Consider the following 20,458-nt stretch of genomic DNA (forward strand, 5'->3'; position numbering starts at 1 on the left):
TGAGCCTGATATAGCATACAGATAGTTAGTGTCTGTTGCATGAGCTGATTACCTTTACAACTGATAATTAACAAATAGCCAAGGCTGGTAGCACCCATTGATGAAGCCATGAATCTTATCGTAAAGTTATATCAAACTAAATAACTTCATTATATTTAATAAATAACTCAAATAGCCAAGGCTGGTTACACCCATTGATGGAGCAATGAATCTTATCATAAAATTTGGCTATACTAAATTAAACAACTTACCAAATTTGAAAACAGAACTGGAATATTCAGGAATTTTTTTAGTCTGTGGGTCAATTTGATATACATCAGTACTGTTCTCCACCTTCCAACATATTGGATTTCCATTAGTAGTTTCTCGCTCTATTAAGGGACGCAACCTCACAGCTACCAATATGTTATCACACATCTTGCAGCTTGGTATCTGAGAAAGAACATTTTTTTAGCACATATTTAGGGAAGTCAAAGCAACAAATCACAAAAAAACATATGGAAGCATTAATTTGATATCTCTTACCTCCTCATGGGCACCCATAAGGGGAGGGGACATGGGGCTCCAGCCCCCACTGGCTGAATCACACTGCCTTATATTTGTATTAATTTAAAAACCTTTTTCCACAAAACAAGTTTTTCAAAGAAAAGTAAAGAGCTCCATTAAGCCAAAAGTGGGCAGAAATACAGTCGAAAAATCTTAAAAGCGTAAAATTACCACAAATCACTTCTATCAGTAAACAAATGAAACTAAAACGAACAGAAATTAGAATAAATAGCCAAGGTAAACTCAAAACGAGCAAAAATTAACACAAGTAGGGCTGACAACCCCCATGTCTTCTCAAGACAAGAACAAAATTTAGGCTTTACTGAAAAAAAATGACTATGGATTGTCAGTTTAATATACATATACTGATGTTTATTCCTTAAAGTCTTATATATTTTTTTTTTATAAGTAAAACAAGTGAAAACATTTAAAACGTATTTTGTTTTCAGTAAAGCACAAATTATGTCCTGGTCTTTAGAAGGCATGGGGTTATCACCCCTACTAATGTTAATTTTTACTCGTTTTTAGTTTGACTCGGCTATTTAAACTAATTTCTGTTCGTTTTCAGTTTCATTCATTTATTCATAGTGATTTGTGATAGTTTTACGCTTGGAAGATTACTTGACTTTATTTCTGCCCATTCTTGGCTTAATAGAGCTCTTTACTTTTCTTTGAAAAACTTGTTTTGTGGCAAGTTTTTTTAATTAATTTCTCTTTGTTTTTTATTGACATAGTCATATTCATAAAAAAAATGTCTAATTTATTTTCAGTTTTTCCATAAGAATCCATAGTTTGGCTTGCTATTTGTGTGTTGGGAGAAACTTTTTCAATAATTTTTAATCCCAACACAAATAGTATTTTTTTAGTTTAACTCTATACCGCCTCAAGTTGACCTGAAAAATAAAACTTAATATAATTCCAAAAGATTCTATCTATGCTCTTTGACAACCTGGATACACTTACACTATATATTTACTTATACTCTTTTGATTTATTTAAATTATAAGAGAAGTAGTAATTGTAGTAGCCCCGAAAACTGCTACTTAATACCCCCAGTCGTTCTTGTTATAGCCTATTGATGGAGTCTCTTATCGGCAGCCGTAAACACAAAGCGTTTTGATTTAGTTTTATAGCATAATGGACTAATTTCATAATTGGGGGTGGGGGGATTGACACGCCCAATAAGACATAGACATAGTTGCTAAAGACAGAGTTACTGGACCTTTCTAGTATGCTGAACAAAATGGTTGTCTCAAAATTTTGACTGGATGTGTTTGGAAAATGAATCGCCGTGAGAGAAGGGCTGATTGTCCTCCAATCTCTTTTTACTCTTAAAAAGGACATTAGAACTTTTAATTTTGTTTCAAATTAGCTCCTTTAAATGTTTCAACGATATGGCTAGCTATCATAGAGTGGTGCTGCCTATCACATTGCTTACATGCCCTTTTGAAAACCTGCTTTTTTTTTTTTTTTTTTTCTTGTTCTTTTTTTTTAATTGAAAATCCACCTAAACGCTTCCTAGAAGTTTCATCTTAATACTCTTAGCGTCATTAGCTACAGTAACCGTAGTGGTAGTATTAAAAGTATAAACATAGTGCCTTCTGGCTAGTTCAAAATCCCCCACTACTTACCCTTAAGGTCTAACTTAATAATATAAGTTCTTCTTGAGATATTGCTTTGTCACCTTTTCGAAAGTTCACATGTTCATAGTTTGTATGACTTAGTTCAACATCCGCCTAAATATTCCTTATATTTGATTACTGAAGACATTGGTATATGCTCTCTGGGCTATTGGTTACAAAATGCCTGCCACTCAATTTCAATTGAATGTGTTTGGGGGAAAGAGCATGTGAGGGAGGGGATGGGGTAATTTTCCCTCCATCACGTTTGACTCTTAAAATAGAACTAGAACTATACATTTCTAATAGAATGAGTCTCCTCTAAAGTTCACAAGAACGCCCCTTCTATAAAAAACATTACATGCCCCCAGGGCATAACTTACAACCTTTACCCCCAGACCCTCAGGGGTTGTGTCAACCCCAATGGCCTTGTTATGTGATCTTTGGACTATTTTTGAACAAATGGCTATCTCAAATTTCTATCGGATGCATTTGGGGAAAATATGACGTGAGGGGGGGGGTATAAATTTGACTCCTAAAAGGGCACTTAACTTCGTATTTCCAATCCAATGAGCCCCCTTCGAAGTTTAGATGACCATACTTTCTAATAAAAATCTTATTTTCCAATAAAAATCTTATATTCCCTTGGAGCATAACTAACAAATCTTGCCCTGAGGGCTCTACAGGGGGGGGGGGGTCTCATCCGCAAAGACATCATTTCTGGACTTTTAAACTACGTTAAACAAAATAGCTATCTCAAAATTTAGATTGGAAGTGTTTGGGGAAATGATGGGTGTGTGTATGGGGGGGGGCTCCAGTGGTTGCCCCCCCCCCCAATAACTATTGAATATTAAAGAAAGCACTAGCCCTTTAAATTTCCAACCGAGTGAGCCATTTTCGAAGTTTCTACAACAACAAATGACCATTTTAAAATTTATATCAGATGCATTTTGGGAAAATACAACGTGTGTGTGTGTGGGGGGGGGGGATATCTGCCCTCTGATCACTTTGACTCTTAAAATAGCACATTAACTTCTGAATACCAATCCAGTGAGCCCTCTCCAAAGTTTATACAACCACCCTTTCTATTACAACCTTATATGACCCAGGGCGTTACTTAAAACCCTTGCCCTGAGGGCTATGGGGGGGGGATTTAATCCTCAACGACATAATTTCTGGACCTTTCAACTACGCTGAACAAAATGTCTATCTAAAAATTTTGATTGGAGGTATTTGGAGAAATGATTGGAACAGGGGGAGGGGGGGGGGGGTGACCTATTACTTTTGACTATTAAAGAGACCACTAGAACTTCTGATTACCAATCCAATGAGCCCCATCCGAGGTTTATACAACCGCCCTTTTTATAAAAACCTTATATTCCCCAGGGCATAACTAATAAGGGGGGGGGGTGTATCATCCTCAAAGTCATAATTTCCGGACCTATCAACTACGCTGAACAAAAAGGTTGTCTGCAAATTTTGTTTTTATGTGTTTGGGAATATGATTAGCGTGCGGGATTGGCGGTGGTTGACCTCCAATCACGCTTGAATATTAAAGAAGGGGCAGTGGGCACTAGCCCTCTCAATTTCCAATCGAATAAGCTCTTTTTGAAGTTTTTAAGACATTTCTTTCTATAAGAAGTGCCCTGGTAAAAAAAAAAAAATATATTTAAAAAAAAAAAAAAAAAACAAACAAACAAACAAACAAATACTACACTGTGCCCACATTGCTCTTTACTTAGGCAGCACTATTGCGCTGCCTAGGATATTTTTCGTTTTGTGATTTCTATTATTCAGCACTGGAAGTGCTGACTAGACCAGGTAACCCCCCCCCCTAAAATTAAACTTATGGGCGCCAATGTCCCTCCTGTAGCTAAAACCAAAACAGAAAAAGCTACTTCTACTACCTATCAACTTGTTAAAGTGCCAAGGAAAGTTAAAATAAAACTGGGTTGATTAAATGTATTCAGTGGAAACTTACATAATTATTAGGACCTACTTATGCAATCCTTGGGAGCAGTGGGCACCAAATAAAAAAATATATTCAAGTTTATAAAATTTTGTTTTGTATCACAAGCTGGTCACATCGTCCACTAAACTGGATATCTATTTTATATGTTATAATAAATAAATTTGAACAAACCACTTCCATAATAACTTTTTTTCCTAAATAGTTACTTAAAATAAATAAATATTTGATAACAAAATCATTGGTGACAAAAGAGTTCAAATTAAACAGCATATGAGGGCTAAAAATTTTTAATTTTAGTAACATTACTTATAGTCAACAACCTTCCCAAATACAATAGGTGCTGCCATGACATTTTTGGAGCCACTGTTTAATGCTCAAATTTGGCTTTGGGCCACATACAAAAGTTTGCTCGTTTGCAGTATTATCCAAACACGCTTCTTTTTACAGCATTTGGTTCTTAATACCAATAAAAAAAAAAAAAAAAAAAAAAAAAATTTGTGTAGATGTGTCCAAGAGTTAAATCTGGACATTAAAAGGGGGGTTGCATTGTTAATGGGAGGGGAGAGGAAGTGACATTGCCCTTGGGTGGTGAAAAGTGTTGGAGGCTTCAATCATACTATGATAACAGTCTTGGGCATGGCCTCTTCAGAACTAAACACTTTAACAACAATTTTTTTACTTTAAGAGGTGTTAAGCATGGACCATAATAACTAGGTGTTTAAATAAAAACAATCGAGAATAGCTTAGAATTCGATACAAAACACAGATCTTGTTTGCAATACAAGATCTTGAGTGTGGTGGTTATAAGACAAAAGTACCAAACTGTACCTCTAGGCAAAGGAAGAACCAAGTCTTGGTTGAGGGAAGAGTTCCCCACAAAAGAGTATATGCTGTGGTTTTCTTTTTCTAAGCCTGTCGTTTGACACACTCTTTGGGTAGTATTAAATAGAAAAAAATAGGTTTTTTGTAATAAAGTAAAGGGCAACATTGAAACTTAAAATGAACATATTTTTCTGTATACGAGGGAGGCTGCCCCTCCTCAAACCCTCGTTCTTTATGCTCGGAGTTTGACTTTTTTTTTTCTTGCAATGTTTTAAGAACAACTACTAAATTATCTTAGTTCAAGATTTATATCCTATGGGCTGATTTAGTGTCAATTTACGAAAATTTAGGGTGGCAAACTGTATGAAATTATTTGCCTATAGGTATTTTTTGAAATCTCAGGTGGGGGGGTGATCTAGGAGGCACCCCTGCCCCCAATGGATGCTGCTGCTGCTTTCTGAGCACAACTACCAGGAAAGGCCAATAAAGCAGAGATGCATGTCAATTGTATTTTTATGGGCCTAATGTCTAATAACACTATCCAGACCATTGGACAGGAATGCTACTGGAACCATAATAAGTACAATATTGATAATAAGTACAAAATTAATATGACTTAATGCCCTAATTTCTAACATGCCATGTTTTAGAAAGTTCCAGTGGCAAAAAAAAAACAATAGAAGGCAAAGTTGGCTTATAATATTGACTAGTGAAAATTCTACAACTGACTGAATAACTGAAAATTAAGTTTTTGCTTTAACAAATGGACCATGCTTTTATTGTCACAATCAGTTTTATCAATTAAAATGTGTCTGAATCATGATTTTGCAAGTTTGCAAAAATTAGGACTTTTATTAAAGTCACAAATGTAAAAATTTGAATTTATCACCAAGACACTAGCCAGAAACACTTTCTACTAACAGGCTAGATTGGCTTTCCAATAGATAATGGTCTGTCAGTTATCCATTATTGATGAACTATGGAAATAAATAATGGAAAGCTAAGCTAGATTTACTTTCCATCTCATAATTGAAGACCTTTAAGTATTGATAGTAGAATAAGTTCAGCCATGCCGATTTGGTGAGAAAAGAACATTTCCACATACAGAAATACATTTAGAAATGCAATCCTTAAGAAGAATTTCTTATGTTTTGATTTAGGCCTTGTGTTGAGATTGGCAATGAAGTACATTTATGTAGTAATAAAAAGACCATTTGAGTGCAGTGTAAGTTGTGTAGTTGTTCTTACTTTCAGTTCTTAAAGATTGGTTGTAGATTTGAAACAGTAAAGCCCATAATAGTTCATCTCATGCCTCTGGTGTTAGTGAAAATAATTTCAAATAGGTTGGAATGGGTTGTACAATTCTGAGTTTCTGGACAATATTGTTTTTTGCCATTTGGTTATGCAAAGGTCAACAATCCTGGAATGTACAATAGCTTTGAACTTAGCGAGATGTTGAGAGGTTTAACTCTGACTACCAACTTATTTACAACAAGAATTCCTTTTTATGTCAATTAGTAAAATTTTACAAAAACAAATGCTGCTTAAGTAGTAACTGCTACTTAAGAAAGGAGCACCACTAGTGTAAAATATAATTGGCATGTTTATCTACACAGAAAGTGGGTTGTATCCATGCCCACTACAAGCAACAACTGCATAACAGCATGCAGCAGTCTTTTCATTAAAACTGAGCTTAATTTTTTCTCATTTTTAAGACATGTACTGCAGTATAAGTTTACACTGAAAAATTTCAACTAATTCAACAAAAATTTAACTAAATTAACTAAAAAATTTTATCTTAAAAATTCAAATAAAAATTTAAATTCGGATTTCACTCTCACTGTCCTTGGTACTCTAAATAAATAAGCAACCAAGTTTTTGAAAGCAGATGAAAATGAGACAAACATAATCATTTTTATGTCAAAAATACCATAGTGTCAGTGCAACCAATTGCCTCATTGGAAATGCAAATGAAATATCGATGAAAAGTAAGTGTGCTACCAAATAGAATCAATTTATTGATCATTGATTAAAAAAAACTTTTCCACAAAATAAGTTTTGAAAGAAAAGTAAAGAACTCTATTAGACCAAAAATGAGCAAAAATAAAACCAAATGATCTACCAAACATAAAACTACCACAAATTACTGTCAATAAATAAATGGTACAAAAACGCACAGAAATTGAAATATTTCACTGATTCGAACTCAAAACCAGCAGAAATTAACTTGAGTTGGGCAAACAACCACCATACCTTCTCAAGGCCAGAATATAATTTACACTTTACTGAAAACTACATTTTAAATGTTTTCACTAGTAGTGGGAGGGTTCAAGTTTTAAATGGTCAGATAGGGGAGGGGTATAAGCAAAGCTACTAGTCCCTCAAGGTGCTATTACACTTACCTGTGCAATACAAGCGCAGCCCATGGATTTTAAAGGGTCAAGTATCCTACATTACAAACGGCCAGCTGGTCTTACATCCCACAACACACCCCTGTTTTAATGGCCAGATATCCTATAATACAAGCAGTCTCTGTTATAAATGGTCTTACATCAAATGACACCCCCCCCCCCCAATTCTGCAAAATACTTGGTTTCCACAAAATTCCAGTTTCAAGTGCTTCTCTGTTTCCATGACCAGGTGTTATGACAATGTAATATGGATGACGCAATCTTGCTTCAGTATTAGAAAAGAGGAATGCAAGAGATGTAGGTGTTATGGAATGTTTACCTATATAATTGAGGGTGACACAATTATGCGTGACATGTTACATCACAGGGGGTGTTTAGTAATTGGAGTTGAGGGTAATGTATAACCCCCCCCCGGGATATGGCCTTGATGCCCTACTAGTGTTAACAATTAGGGTAACATCCCCCATTACTTAGGTAGTTCAATGTCTGATCAATTAAATGATCAAAATATATCTTTCATAAACATGGACAGTTGGTAGTACTAACAATGTTTTAAATTTGCAAATCAAATGCCTAAGTGAGACACTGCAAATGTCTTTGCAAAAAAGCCTGTTTCTTTTCACATTGGGTTTGTTTCTTTTCACATTGGGATGATTTGAATTATGAACTAACAAGGGTAAGATATTCAGTAGTTTGTTAGCAAATCCCCACTTGAAGAGCTAAATCACTTTAAAATCTTTATTATAGCACCTAGAAAAATGATATTTAACCATTCAATATGTCAAAATTTTCTGAATAAGAATGTAATTAGCATTAATGTTTTAATTATACACAACACTAGCAATTTTAAATGCACAGTGGAACCTAATCATTGACATGTGCTATAAGCTTGAGGCTGAACTTGGAAAATAGTACCCAATCTTGGAAATGGGATCTTAAAGTATCTAAATTATAGACAGATTCTACTATGGATACATTCAATTTACAGAAAGTGTTGTGAACCAGAATAATTTTATTTAAATAAGTAGGATACAGTTACTTTTGATTGAGTTTAGATATGAAAAAAAGGATTTCCTAGATTGTAGTCAGTCAATTTTAACAAGCCTAATCCCAACTATCAGCCAATCTCAACTATCTAAAATGGTAAAATTCTAAATACAGGCCTCCCACTAGATTTTTGTGAAAAATATGAACTTTTGACCACAAAAATATAACCTTTATGAACTTTTGATGAATCAATTATGAACCTAAATTTATAATATGTGCAACTCAGAAACTGTCCATGGACACAAAAAGTGGCAGTTGGTGTTTTCATCACTGGCACAACTATTCTTCTTGTTTTTTTTTATGAGTTCAGTTAAATGCTTTCAATTTATATAAAAGTACAAAAGTACATAGTATATATAAAAGTACAAAATACAATGGTAAAAAATACTCTACTCTAATTGTTCTTTTTGGCAAAATATGACAAAATTAAGAACAACTTTCATTTGTTTACCTTCCTCTGTATCAGCCCAACCTCTCTGGCTGCCTTATCGTGTTCATGCATCTTCTGGCTCAAAGCCTCAATCATACTTTGTGCAAGGCTTATTTTACAAAGTCTTTGGCATCTATGGTGTTTTTACCTTAAATTACCTTAAATCGCACTTGCTAGTGATAGGACGAATCCTGTGTCTGCCAGCTTCAGTGATGATAGTTAATCATCATCTGTGGCGTCCCAAATGGGACGCCCAAATGGAAGAAGCCTTTGTGCTACTTGTCTCTTCTCCTTTTCAACTGACTTCTTCTCAATCAAATCTTTTTCCAGGTATTCAATAGTCTTCTTCACAGATAACATTCTCTTTTTTTCCTCTTCTTCTCTTGCAGTCTTCTTCTTTTCTTTTTGACTCCTCATCAGCCTGTCTAGATTGCTCAGCTTCAAGGTACAATTTATAGCTCTGGCATGCATTTTGCCCCAAATTTAATAGCTCCCTGGCAATAGGGACTAACTTGGGTCTGTTCTCAAGCTTCTTTAGAGCATCAGAGATTACCAGTCTAGCACTGAGCAATTTCACTTTCATTGATGATTCTTCCTCAGTCATGATCCATCCTGACTGGGAAAAATCACATTCAACATCAGCATTCCTGTGTAACATGCAGAGAGCTATTTTCACTATCTTTGTAACAAGGGGATATGTTGTCTTTTCTTGATGGTTTTTCAGACTAAAAACCGAATTCCATAAAATATCAATCCTTGATGAAGTCAGGTTCACAGGCAAACTTGGTTCCAGCTGGAGCAAGTTCCATTTGTCACTGGCAGCTTCTGTATTCACACATAAAGGCATAAATCCAACAATTTTCACAAAGTTGCTTTTTCTTGTCTCAGGATTCAAATCATCCAGCCACAGGCACTGGAAACTCCAAAGGGCACTTTGACCTAATGACTTCTCTTCAATATGGCAGCAAGAGGCCAGGTAAGCAGTTCTGGCACTAGTCCTGAAGTTCAGAGCATCAGCTTTTGTACCTTTGACAGGCATTCTTCCACACTGTCACTGCATGCTACTTTATTAGATGGAAGAATGGGAGAGCTCAGAAAAAGTTATAGATAGCATAGTACAAGAAGATATAGGGTCAATATAGGAACCAAGTTAGATGTAACAATGTCTTTTGAACAGAAGAAAATGTATGTTCACAAAACATGCAGTGTTACAGTTAGAAAGGTTTTAAATAAAACTCTTGCACATTTGCTGCACTTGTCCTTTATAAGGGAAAAGACAGCAACTACAAGTGCTTTCCAACTGATGACAAGAAAAATAAAAACTTTATGAGCCTAGGCTAAAAATACAAACTTTTTTCATAATTAAGAATGTAGTGAGAGGCCTGTAATTAAAGGGTTTCTTTCTATCTTGCTAAGTAGCTGAGCTATGTCAATGAAACTTTCAGGAATGAATTGGGACCCTAAATTATATCCTGGAAAGGTGTTATCAAGCTACTGAAAAGATTGCAAAGAGAAAAAAGCCCCTCAAAAAATGTCAGGTTTGCTTTGAATTCTTTTTAGAGGGGTTTTAGGCTCTTTTTTTTCAATTCCTGCAGATTTGTTTTAAAATAACATTTTACTATTAAGAATAAGGAAAATAATAATTACCATTCTGGAATAAGCAACAAACAGTATTTTTTTCTCACTAACCAATTTTTTTTAGCATGTTTAGATAAATTCAGAAAAGTTTAAATTACTGACCTACAATTAAGGTTAACAAAAAAGCATCAGTATTTTAAACTTTGGTAAAAATTTTAGCTTAGCTACTTTTTGCTATCTTTGAAGGAGGCTAGGTTAGGAAAATGAAACTTTCAGTAATGAATCCATGGCCAAAAACATATTCTGGGAAGGTATTGCCATCTTCTATGCTAGGCTGTACCCAGAGGAAGGGGTGTTAGGGGGTTTGAACCCCTCCCGAAATTTTTTTTTGACTCGTAAAAATGTAACAAAAATGGATATAAACAAATTTTGTATGTGTTTTTTTAGGGTTTTTTTGTGTGTAAATCCCCCCCCCCCCAAAAAAACAATCCTGGGTATGGCCTGGCTTCTATGTTAATTCTTTTCTGATTTCTAAGGCTTAAAAATGTGCCTACTTGACAGGTAAAAAATTTACCTAGGGTGAAAGACCTCTTTTTGGGAAAAAACACTTTTCTTTGGCATTCCAGAAAAATAGAGACAGGTTTTTGGACTGCCCCTATATTATTACAGCATGATGCAATGAGGGTAGTAACAAGAGCCCCACCTTCTTGATGAAATTTTCACCAATAATTTGTCAGCATAAACTAAAAACATGGTCTCTGTTTTGACAGGCAATTGAAAAGAAAACAAATAAATTTAATATTTGTGAGTTATAGGATATATATCAAGCAATAAAATTTACATTTTCAGAATCAGAAGACAATCAGCTATCTGTTAATATGTGAATGTAACTAAAACACTGAAAGTATATATATATATCAAAATAGGATAATTGGTATTTCCAAAAAGAGGCCCTTCTAGGTGAGCCAATAAACTAATAATTTAAAGTGTTTGATCTTAAATAATTTTAATAGTAGGCTAACCATATTGATGCATAGCTTAGATTTTAGGCTATTAATTGCTATATACAATTTGTCTTAATTGATATTTAGTAATAATATGTGGGGGTTTGAATTAACATGATTTTGCTCAATTGCATACTGGTTTTTTACCATATTGAAAATTTGACAAAACAACATAATTTTCATAATTTACCTTCATTTTCAATTAAAAGTTTCTTTTTCTCTGGTTTTATTGCTGAAGATACAACTACTGTTATTTGATTAGAATTTTAAGCCATATCAATGGTTTTTTTTTCTTCAAAATTTAGGAAATATATTTGCAGATCTTTAAAACCTCCTAAATTGAGATTGAGCAAAGTTGAGAAGCTGAAAACAGTTTTCTTGTACTTAATTTAAGCAGAAGACCTCTTTTACAAGGCTTCACTTTTATAAAACAAGGATTTTTAAAGATCATCAAAAGTCACTGTTGTCTAGATAGAAGGAGTGGAGGTAGGTACTTCAAAATACATTTCTGGGACATAGGCTAGGCCTACTTTAATCTGTAGACCCATCAAAGATAGCAAAAAGTAGCTAAACTAGAATTTTAGCTTAGCCCTCTAGCTAAACTAAAGGACTAGGCTAGGCCTAAAAATATACTCTGGGAAAGTAGGCTATTGCCAAGCTTCTATGATAACCCTCTTCTGACTTCTGAGTCATAGAAATTTGCCTAGGCTACTTGACCAGTCTAAACTTAGCCTATGCCTATTGAAATTTTGACAAAACCCCTACTTTACTTTAAGTTTCAGTTATCAGTTTCTTTGGTTTTAGTTTTGAAAATGCAACTCCTGTTATTTGAGTGGAATTTTGAGCCATATTAGCCTAATGGGTCTTTTCTAAATTTAGGAAATGTATTTGCAAAAATTTAACCTTAAAAATTGGGATTGAGCAAAGTTGTGAAGCTGAGAACATTTTCCCAATCCCTTTCCAAGATAGCAAAAAGTAGCTAATAATTTTCCAAAATTAGGCTAGGCTACCAAAAAAATTTTCCATCTTCCAACAAAAAACCACAAACAAAAGTGGGTGCCAATGCCTGGACCTAATAGGCTAGGGAGTATAGAGAAGGAAACATTTTAAGAAAACAATTCTTAGCCTACTTCATAATATGCAGAGAAATTGTTAACATATTTTCAGGGTACTTCCACTATAGTCTAGCCTAGGCTACTTTACCCCAGCCCATTTTATATAGCCTAGCCTAAAATAGGCCTAGCCTATTTGCCATTTATTTTTCTGTTTCTTGATATCATCAGAATTGATTGAGGCAAATTTGCAAGTAGGCTATAAAGTTGAAACAAGAGAGACAAATTCAAAAAATATAATTAGGGCTAGGCTAGCCTAGGTGAAGTAAGAATTGTTTTCTATGCATGTTTCATTGTCAATAACCACAATTATGCATTATTATCCAAAATTAAGACTTACCGTATCCCTATGTTTGTCTCTCTCTTTTCAATTCTCCCCAGACTTTAATTTTAATTTAGGTTATTTGTGATCACAGTTCGTTGAAGGATTAAAATTCAAAATTCAAATAGTCAACGGAAAAATGAAAAAAGGAATCATCATTAGAAGCAGGTGCCGCTGAACTCGAACACTTGAGCCGATGGAATCATGCAAGTAAACTTAAAACGGACAAAAACTATTGCTCCTAGTGTTATCAAACAAATATGTATAAGACAGGTTCAAGTAAACGGAATGATGATATTTTCCAACAATTATAGGAGTACATAAACGTAGTACTTTACTGAAAGCTCGAAATACACACTGGCATGTTTTCAGGGCCTGATAAAAGACGATTGGGTCCAATCGGGCCCCACGTTTGAAAGGGTCCCTCGCTAACATCAAAATGAACTATTTTTTCGAAATTGCAAAATATTCTTAATGATTCCAGTAAGCGTTTCTTCTGAAAAGAGATCAATTTCCATGCTAAAACCAATACAAAACCATCTTAAATCAACAGTAAATCAGGAAAGATTAAATACTTAAGCAATTATGTCTTTTGAAAGTGAAGACGCAAGGAAATTGAATTTTCAAACAATTTTCAAAAAATTTAAAGAAAAACTAAAAAATATATAAAGTGGTGCATTCATATTCAGTGATATAAATTTCAAAAGGCATTTTCAGCAGTTTTATAATATCTAAAGGACAAAAACGCAAATTAAGCTACTTGCGAAAACGACAATTGCAAGAGTCAAGAACGAAATTGAAGACCAAAGAAATATGCTGTCAAAAGATAAGTGGCAGCGAGAATTACAACGACTCAAAAACGAAAAGGAAGGACGAAAAAAATAAAAAAGATAATAATGCGTTTACAAGAATTACAAGCAACAGCGGGAATTAGAGACATGTCAAATATAAAAGTGAGGAACAAAGAAATAAAGAGTTTGCAGACATGCAAAACGAACATGAGAACGTGTCAAAAATGTCAGGGAAGAACAAAGAATTCTTCTGTTAGAAGACAAGTGACACTGAGAATCAGAATGAGTAAAAAATGAAAGTGAAGAAGAAAGAAATATTACGTTAAAAGAACAACGCCATCGCAATCTTCGACGACAATAAACTTTGGTGCAAAACCCAGTAAAAATCTACAAAAATGCAGTAAACTACGCAAGTGTTAACTGCACGTCATTGGGACCCTTCAATATTGTATGCGTATCTATTCACTGTGGAGTTCCCCATTTCTCTGCAGGAAAATCAGTCAACAAGGGTGATTTATTTGAGGATTGCTGCCTGCTTAATCGAATTGCATTGCCACCTCCACATTTTCCAAATGAATTGGTTTGGCCTGCTACAGAACATCATTTGCTGGGGATCTTTTGGAAGAAATATAGCGAGGCAAAATCAACTATGCCAGCGATTACATAAAAATGCGAGAAGTTGAGGATGATTTAAATTGACCTGTTGCTTCACTATCATAACAGTCTCGGATAGAAGACAAGTGACAGTGAGAATCAATATATAAAAGCCTTTCGCGTAGCCGTTGGTCTCTCGGTACTATACACACAAATAAATAAAATATATATATATATATATATATATATATATATATATATATATATATATATATATATATATATATATATAGATATAGTACCGGAAGCCCAGTGGCATCGCCACTGGGTCTCGGCACGTAGCAAGCTTCTATATATGGATTCTCACTGTCACTTGTCTTCTAAACGCAGACAAATTGAGCCTTTTCTTGATGTCATGACGTTCAAACTGACCTTAAATTATAAGTAGTGCCTTTGTAAAATTACCTTTTTTTTATTGGACCGTTAACTTTTGCCTCGGCTTGTCTTTCGTCATTATGAAAGACATATTGCCAAACCTTTGTTTCTTTTAATTGCTCAGGTGGAGGGACAAAAAATTCTTTTTCTTGCAACGATTTATCTAGTCCAGGTTTTTGATTTTCAAAGGTATAGTAGGCATTGATGACCTTATTCATGTCAAAATCCAAAACCTAATAATCATCGCTATCATTTTCGATTTGTTTGGTTCGTTTTACCTCGGCTCGTCTTCCTTGTTATACAATACATATGGCAGAACCTTTTGTTTTTTTAATATGGCAGAACCTTCGTTTTTATAAAAAGTATGGTAGGTATTGATGACCAAAAAAGAAATATCACTCTAACAATAAGACGTTTCGTTGGTAGTTGTTAGGGCTTCCTTTCACACTTCGTTATATGTTCTTCGTTCATTTTCTGGTGGTAGCAGAACTTTTAAGCTACGTTGCCTTTTCACACGAGAAAATGCAACGTATAACATTCCATGGTGAAAAACTGTCGGTGAGTACTAAGGTCGGCACCAACAAATTCAAAAGTTTGCCCTTGTGACTTATGTAAAGTCATGGAGAATGCGGGTCAAATTGGAAATTGATGTTGTTGAACAGTACATCCAACTTGACGTTTACGAGAGTCCACTGTAACTCGGCATGTGTGGACTTCTTTTCCCGATTTGTCCCCAGTAATTATATTCGCTTTAATTATGTTGTTACATAATTCAGTAACAATAAGACGGGTCCCCTTATGCATCCCTTCTGAAATATCAAAGTTACGCAAAAGCATAACTATCGTATTTTTTTATCTTTAAGTCATGTGGTGGTAAATCTGCTGTTTCAATTGAATTGAGGAATTCTGCAGTAAATTATATTCCTCCTTTGTCTTAATCTTTTACAAAATCGTAACTTTTATACGATTTTTATTCTTCTAGACGGCGATAGACAATTTTCGTATTTATTTTACTAACTTCTTTGTTGATTGAAGTTAAAATAACTCGATCCTTCATTAAATGGAAACTTTGTTTACACAAACATTCTCCAAATACTTCCTCAATTAAATTGCCACTGGAAATTATATCTGCCGGTAATTCAATTCAATTGAATTAAGTTCATTTTTAGGAAGATTTCCATTTCCCAGTTCGAAGACGTACTTTGCAAATGCTTCCTGTTCAGGATTGACTCGCATATTTTTCTCAAAGGAAACATGTTTGAAATTCTTCCAAAGATATTATTTTTTATTGATAAATCGAGTGTCTCACTGCAGTTGCTTCGGGTTTGACCTGGTGAACACTATAGGAAATCCCCTCCAGCAACTAAAATTTTCCCACCAAATGGTAAGTTTGGATTTGCAATTGACCACAACAACTGATCCATATTTTGTAAGCCATATTTGGGAAGCATGGGTGCTTCGTCAAGTAGGAAAACATCTACTTGAGCTAATTCTAAACCGTTTCTTGAATCAAATCTTATAAAGGAAACAGAATCTGAGGAAAGTGGAACTTTTAAGCCAAAGGTCTTGTGTGTTGTTAGTCCAAATGGCTATAAAGTTTCTGCTATTCCTGTATAAGCCATACATTGTACTTTGTAATTTTTTCCACACAGAATGTGATACAAGATCTTATAAACATATATTTTACCGGTATCACCTGGTCCATCTATGAAAAAACATTTTTTCCCAAAATAATTAGGATCATTAATAGCCTGTAAAATATTGTCCACAGTTTCAAGCTGTTTTCCTTGTAGAAGCCGATGCATACTATCTCCAGTAACAGCTGACTCACTAGAATTTAGAAATTCCAAGCTTTGGTCATTTTCATATGTCTCAATGTTGTCCATGCCGTATCGTTCCACCCAAAAGCTAAAATTTCGACCGTCTATTGCCATCGTATTTAACTTCGATGTAATAATACGATAAGCAAGCCTTACTGCAAGATCTTCAGATAAATTATTTCGTCTTGCGTGCCGAATGAAATCCTCTACCAACGGATTTTTTAATCTTCCCCAAAGAGCTTTAGGATCTGAAGGATTACCAAAAACAAGAATCTGTGCGAAAAGTAATCGCATTACAGAAGGCATTTTGGACAGTGCCGCTTCTTCTAGGGCGTCGAACCACTGCTTATCGTCAAAGTCAAGGCCATGAGCCAGGCTTGCTTTTTTGGATGTGGAGTATACAACGCTATCAACTGTTTTAACATCTTCAAAATTTGTTGCATTCTTCATATGATACAAAAGTACTCGTAAATAGAAGCACTCGGGAAAAGCGACAAAATTTACGTTGTGAATTCGTCCAATGACACGAAATCGACGAATTTTTCGCTCCCATGTACTGGTATTGCCATTCCATCTATAGTGTTCAGGTATTTCCCAATATTAGAGAAGTTCCTTCTTTCTTCATTTGTTTTAACGCCTTGTTGTGTCGAAAATGTGCTTCCAACATTGAGCCTTGTTGTCCAATATATACCAAATCTTCTTGGGCTTGGCTGATATTTTGCATTAGATAACGTCCTGGCAAATGAGCATTAAAACGTTGAAGGACATGGCTCTTTTTCTGGATATCGTAGCTAAATAGTTGCCAGGATGCTTCAGTTGGTGCACAGCAGCGCCCTTCAAAATAGGTTTCTGCTTCATTGTATGACATGCACCGTTTATTTTCGAAAATCTTTATTGAAGCACAATCATGTCCCTTGTAGATGCGTTTATATAAATACTTTACTGGACCTATATTTCCTACATATCCTACATTTATGTGACATTGGAATTTTTTAAGCATATGAGGATTATATGTGGCAACATGACGATTATCACGAGTAATTCAGCGATTATTAGAATCTTTTCGATAAACAGCACGGTCATGTGATTCTCTATTCATTTCTTCTAATTTGGGATCATAACGCCCCCGGGTAAACAGCCTCCCCCCTCCCCAGAAGATACCCCCCCGTGGAAAAATTAATAAGGCTTTCCAAATTTGAGAATTTTACATGAATTTTGAACAAACCGGTTTCTTCGTTAGTTTTTTTCAGCTTAGCGCGAGACAAGACAAAGACAAGTGACAGAATATATGGGAAATATATAATTTGGGCTATAGATTTGCACATTAGGGGGAGGGGTAAAGTATTTGTACAGTTTTAAGTCAGAAAACAATTCTTACTTCATAATATGCAGAATAACTGTACCTGCCATATTTTGACTACAGAACCTCTATACTTTACTCCCCCCTAATGTGCAAATCTATAGCCCAAATTATATATTTCCCATATATTCTGTCACTTGTCTTTGTCTTGTCTTGCGCTAAGCTGAAAGAAACTAACGAAGAAACCGGTTTGTTCAAAACTTAAATAAAATTCTTAAATATGGAAAGCCTTGTTTTCCACGGGGGTATTTTCCTGGGGTTTTTTGATAATTCCACTACCTCGCTTCCAGATACCTGATACCAGAAAATTTCCAGATACCTCGCTATTCTTTTGTAATTTTGGAGTGGCCCTACCTAGAAGAAATTGTTTTCTGACTTCAAACCTCGCTATTCTTCTGTAATTTTGTAGTGGCTCTACCTAGAAGGAATTGTTTTCTGACTTCAAACTGTCCAAATACTTTACCCCCACCCCTACCCTATGTGCAAATATATAGCACAAATTCTATATTCCCCATCTATTCTGTCACTTGTCTTTAACTTGTCTCATGCTAAGCTGAAAGAAATTACCGAAGAAACCAGTTTGTTGTCGAGTTTTACGCAGCGTAAACTTGAGTGAGTGGCGCATAATACACAAGTACCAAAATTCCTTCCCCCAACGGAAATAAAAATAATAAAACTCTAATAAAACTCTCAAATTTGGAAGCCTTATTTTCCATGGGGGTTATTTTCCGGGGGATATATCCTGGGGGGTATTTTCCTCGGGGGGTGTTTTCCAAGAGGGGGTATTTTCCGTGGAGGGGGGGTATTTTCCTCGGGGAGTATTTTCCGGGGGGTAATCACCGGGGGGGATACACGCCGGCAACCACATATATTGCTCAATTATAAAGAAAGTATATATATATATATATATATATATATATATATATATATATATATATATATATATAATGAATTTGAATTTTACTTAACATTTCATATTTAGAGAGGGCCTCGCAAAAAAATTCCAATCGGGCCCCGCAACTAGTCGATCCGGACTTGCATGTTTTAAATTGTGATAATGAAAGTTATTCATACTGGTTTTTTTGGAAAATTGTATTTTGCTTTAACTCATTTAATTCATTGACTCGGAGCATGTTTAAGAATATTAGCCGCCCTAGCCGAGTGGTTGGCGCACTAGATTTGGAATCCCTTGTCCGAAGGGCGGGGGTTCGATTCCTGGCTTTGCTGGTTATTTGCTCTGGGATGGGGGTCAGTGATGTGACTCTGCGAGCTCAGCCAGAGGCGACCCAGCTTTAAATGGGCCTAGCCTATTTGCCATGTGTTTGTCCGTTTTTTTATATTATCAGGATTGATTTAATTTACAAGTATAAAGTTGAAACAAGAGTGACACATTGGAAAAATATATTAGGGCTTTATATTTGCACATTGGGGGGTTGGGGTAAGTAAATTTCAGTGTTGTCACTTAAGAATGTCCCTAGACCTTAAAATTTTTGTTTGAGTGAGCCCTCTTTCTATAACTATGAATAATCGCCAAATAAGATCGCGCAGCGGAGAACAAAATATGCAAGCTTGACCATCCTTCTCTGGAAAAATAGAAAATCTGTAGATCTGGGGATAGAAGCATTATAATTATCAAAAATGATTAAATTTGTTGCACAATCAGCGGTTGCAGCGGTTAACTTGAATAACAAGGAGGAAAATTACTATTTTTGCATGGGAAGCATCTTTTTTCCTTCTTTTTTTCCTCCGCAGCTAGCGGGGTACGGGAACATCATAGATAGCTATCTAAGGGCTCATCTTAAAGGAAATCGCCACATCTAGTGCCTTTCGTAATTAAATAAACACAATATCATAGTCAGCGCAATAGTGCTACCTGGGTAAAGAGCTATGTGGGCATAATATATCATTTATTCATTAATTTTTTATAGACCAGGGCACTTCACGTAGAAGGAGTTGTCGTAGAAATTTTAAACGGGGCTCATTCGATTGGAAATTGAAAGGGCTAGTGTCCTTTTTAATAGTTGAAAGTGATTGGAGGGCAACCAGGCCCCCCCCCCCCACCACCACCCATCATTTCTCCAAGCACATCCAATCAGAAATTAGAGATTTCAATTTTGTTCGGCCTATAGGAAAGGTGCGGAAATGATGGCAACGCCCCCAACGCCCTCATGGCAAGATTTGTAAGTTATGCCTTGGGGGTATATACGGTTTTGTAGAAAGGGTGGTCACATAAGCCTCGAAGCTCACTGGATTGATAATCAGAAGCTCTAGTGCCCTTTTTAAGAGTCAAAGTGATCGGAGGGTAGCTACCCACCCTCCTGCCCCCACACGTCATATTTTCCCGAAATGCATCTGATAGAAATTTTTTTCAAAAAAAAAACATTTATTCAAAAAAAAGTCCAAAGAGCATAGGCAGTGCGGTTGCGCTACCTAAGTAAAGAGCGGTGTGGGCACAATATATTTTTTTTTAGACCAGGGCACTTCGAAATGCATCTGAAATGCATTTCCCGAAATGCATCAGATAGAAATTTTTTTTCAAAAAAAAGCCATTTATTCAAAAAAAAGTCCAAAGAGCGTAGGCAGCGCGATTGCGCT

General features: G+C 35.4%; 1 protein-coding gene across 1 annotated transcript in view; it reads right to left on the minus strand.

The window, feature by feature from the left end:
- Positions 1–12,974, minus strand: part of LOC148950026 (uncharacterized) — a 140,687-nt gene extending 127,713 nt beyond the window's left edge. The window contains exons 1-2 of the mRNA XM_089092077.1: positions 12,882–12,974; positions 252–432 (exon numbers count right to left, since the gene is read on the minus strand). The gene's annotated coding sequence lies outside the window, so the exon portion shown is untranslated. The remainder of the gene's footprint in view (positions 1–251; positions 433–12,881) is intronic.
- Positions 12,975–20,458: the final 7,484 nt, after the last annotated feature.

The sequence above is a fragment of the Artemia sp. Qi Xiang Cuo genome, chromosome 7 (assembly GCF_049724085.1).
Source record: "Artemia sp. Qi Xiang Cuo chromosome 7, ASM4972408v1, whole genome shotgun sequence".
NCBI classification, from domain to species: domain Eukaryota; kingdom Metazoa; phylum Arthropoda; class Branchiopoda; order Anostraca; family Artemiidae; genus Artemia; species Artemia sp. Qi Xiang Cuo.